Source organism: Sinocyclocheilus rhinocerous, unplaced genomic scaffold, assembly GCF_001515625.1.
Source record: "Sinocyclocheilus rhinocerous isolate Xijiao unplaced genomic scaffold, SAMN03320098_v1.1 scaffold832, whole genome shotgun sequence".
NCBI lineage: Eukaryota > Metazoa > Chordata > Actinopteri > Cypriniformes > Cyprinidae > Sinocyclocheilus > Sinocyclocheilus rhinocerous.
Window position 1 is genome coordinate 363,055 of NW_015641039.1, and position 3,936 is coordinate 366,990.

General features: G+C 37.8%; 1 protein-coding gene across 1 annotated transcript in view; it reads right to left on the minus strand.

The window, feature by feature from the left end:
* Positions 1-3,936, minus strand: part of LOC107754301 (KAT8 regulatory NSL complex subunit 1-like) — a 98,718-nt gene that overhangs the window by 81,226 nt on the left and 13,556 nt on the right. The window lies entirely within an intron of this gene.

The following is a 3,936-nucleotide window of genomic DNA, read 5'->3' on the forward strand; positions in this document are numbered from 1 at the left end:
CAATGGCAATGGCAAGTGGAAATATTGGTTTAATTAAGCCATATGTGTTTGAACCAGAAATAAGCTGGTATGCTCAACGTAAGCAAGGAGACTGATGGCTAACTTCGTGAGGTAACATTATCTGTTTGCGATGGTTCGTACACGGATAATGACTGATGAAACTGTTTTTACTAGCGGACAACCACAGTGGATACTGTAACATTCGTCAAAGTTACTTACTTGGCTGCATTTGAGTCTTCAAGGCATTTTGAGGACACAACATCGTCAAGTTTGTGATTCCAAATCGCGCCCGCGATCATACGCGTGTGACGTGCGGATGTCAATGCGGGAGAGGTGCGTCTGACTCCGGGCTACTTTTACACTGCTGCCGCGGGTTATTATTCAAGTTAGCGGTTCTAAATACAAATAAGCGCTAACAGCACATGACATTGTGAAAATAGGGGGAAATATTAACAGTTAGCGAAACATCAACAGAAAAAATATAACTGTTACCGGATTAACCTGGCTGCCTTCTCACTAGACCCTCTGCTTTGCAGCACAGTTAATGATATGCTAAGGATAGGATCCCTTGACGTGATTGGTTATTTATTAACTTTGCATGGCTTTCTTTGCATCTCTTGCATGAGATGCGAGTGCAGTAGTCATATTTGTCCTTCTAAAAAATGTGCTGAATATGCGTTCTGTGTGAATGGCTTGGTTTCGGTTTTAACCTAATCAAGATCTTCTACGCATTGAGCTACTACAGTATATTTCTCTAATATTTTGAACGAATAATGCAGCAACAGCACGTCTCGTGGGCTAGACTAACAAAACATTAAAATGTAACAAATTAAATTAATATTGCAATGACAGCAGTCACGTATCATGCATCATGCCATAACATTACGAACATTTAGTGCTTCTCTAGCAGAGCTATGACTGACTACGTTTTCAATCCTCATTTTACGGCACATTTGTGTTCAACTACAAATCACAAAACCACTTCCTGTCGTGTGGAACAGAAATTTTTAAGTCTGGTATTGAATACCATGTTCCACCACTGACATGCCAATCAGTGCGGTGGTACTGCAGCTCATGTGACCTTTACAAGTACAAGATAACTGATCTTCAGGATATTCTAGGAACAAAAAAAAATACTAAAATAAAATGCCACACATCAGATTGTGTCAGAAAAGCATGAGACTGTCTTTGTGAGCTCGGTGTTTGCATCCAAACCTCCTTGGCTGGGGTGAAGCCTTGTCACAAGGCCCTTTTATCCATTATCTTTATTAAGGAACTACTAGTCAGAACAACGAAGATTTTATTTAAATTTTTTGTAAATAAAAGCCGCATTTTACGAAAACACTGAAACCACACCTACACCTAAGAGTAGCGATACCCTACAAAAAAGTGGTTCACTGTTTCCCCTGCCATTATATTAGGGGGGCGGCCTGCCCTCCCAACGGCACCCCCCGCCCCCATTGAAGGTCAAGTTAATTTAAATTTTTTTTTTACTTTTATTTTCTCTATAGCGCTAGTTCACAACAGAAGTCATTTAAAGTTACCTTTTCTATAGAACAGGTCTATACCTTGTTCTTGTATTAAACAAACTAAATAGCCATATGTTATTTATCTTATTTACACAACGGCATGTCATTTCTGTCTCTACATTACATGGTCGCGCTCTGTTATCGCGCACAGCGCAGTTCCGCCCCGATGGCACACACAAGTGAGCACACTCCCACTCCCACAAGTATTTGTAAATACTAAGCCGCAAAACGACTATTTAAATATGAATTCTGTATGTTAATGAATGGCGCAGACGCGCGGTTTTGTTTACTACTCGTACTGAAGCGCACGCGACGCTTCCGGTGATCTTAGCGTCTGCCCTCTCACTAATGAGGACATAAACACATGAACAACATCTCCAGAACTGCTCTGAGTCTCACTTAATGAGCATTTTACCGTTTCATTTGAGTAAAACTATCCTCATATCACATACACACAGAAATGTAAAGGTATTCACGGCAACCCGTCAAACTAAAAGTTCGGTTTTGCTTGAAGACATTGCGGCAGAAATATATTACTGTTGTTCAGTAGAATGTACGTAATACTACTACTACTAAAATTATTAAAACCTTGTTTTTAAGGAATAATCATACAATATTTCAATTGTAATATTATTTTTTTTCCAAAAAAAATTAAATGTTTAATTTTCATTATAAAAGATAATTAATTTATTAAAAGATAAATTAAATAAATGTTTTATGCCTTAAAAAATGTAAACACAGAATCAACACAGAATTTCTGATGGGAAAAAATTGTAAGGCTATTGTAAGAATAATTGAAACTTGTTTTTATGCTTTCAAATAATTAAACATGCTAAAACACAGAATTTGGTAACAATAAAACATAAGGTTGGAAAAAATAAAACATTTCATAGGACCCTAAACATGTAATTTGTGTTAAACTTTTAATAAATTGATGTTAACTTAAGTTTCATGATTTTAATTAATTAGACATGCTTTTTGATTAATACAATTTAATTTAACCATTAAAAAGGAGTCCAGAAAAATTAAAAGGGAAAAAATGGAATACAAAAACAAATATTTAATAAAAAATATATAATTAAAAAGGAAGTAAACACTGTAACCAACAGAGCACTCAGTATTCTGGGAAGTTTGTGTGCATTGGGAATCACAATTTTTTAAATAAAGCCAAGGTAACACTCATTTTACATACAGCACACAGTGAAAATGACATGAATATGACATTGGGCAAAAGCATGAAGCGCAGCATAATTTGAAATCACGAGTTTAAAGTTTGTCGATCATAAGATCTCACAGCTGGATTCGACTAATGCCGAGTTCACACTGCACGATTTTCAAACTCGTCGGATCGCCGTTGTTTTCACACTGCGTGACTATCTGGGGTAGCATTCAGTTGCTGCTGTGTTCACATTGCACGATGGATCGGCGACAGGGGGTTTCACACTGCATGACTTCACAATAGGAAGAATGGCCGTCAACTCTGTCTGGTCCGCAAACTACGTTTCACAACAAAACACACGAGAGAAATGATAAGGAAATAACGCCAGAACCCGCGTGCGTCAGACCGGACTTCTCGTGAGCAAGACTGTAATTATTAAAATATATATATAGCCCGCAAATAGTCTGTGAGCAGATTTCCAGCTACAAGGAGAAAAAGAAAAAAAAAAGAAAAAGAACAGGGATTGGGTGTTCTGCAAAGAGAGTTGGAGGTAAATAATTTTGCAGTAACTGTTATGCTGATGTTGTGGCTGGTCAAGCAAATGTAGGCGCTTGTTTCTGTATGATATAATTGTTCATATATATATATTAAAATACTGATATTCTGGTCTATAACTCCTCCCCGAACTTCCCTCTGCCCTGTATCTTGGTCTCTCATTGGCTGTACGTCATCGCCGATGTGCTTTTCAGTCAGAAATCATTTCACACAGTGTGATAGTGAATCGCCAACAGCTCCAGATATTTAGCATGCCAAATATTTCGCGGGCGTCAGCGACGCGTCAGTGATTCCCTCAGATCGTGTCTTTGATAATTCACACTGCGTGATTGTCACTCGCGTGAACGAGCACCGATTTGCCTCCGATGTCGGGCATTTGTCGGCGATTTCGCAAAACCTGTCGGCGAGTGAAAAATCGGGCTAAAATCGTGCAGTGTGAACTCGGCATAAGTCTGCAAGGTTTTTGAAATGAGATGTTCATTAGTCATTTAAAGATTTGTTTAAATTATGTAAATGCGTATTTGCTGAATGCTGACAGCAAACGAGAAAGTATTATAATGTTTGCCTTTCTATTACTAACAATATAAAAGCAATCGTTATAATACTTTTTTGTATACATTTTAATTCCTTTGTTTTTACAGTTCTATCTGATTATTAGACCGACTTCTGTCCGTGGACAGAACTGTTAACGAC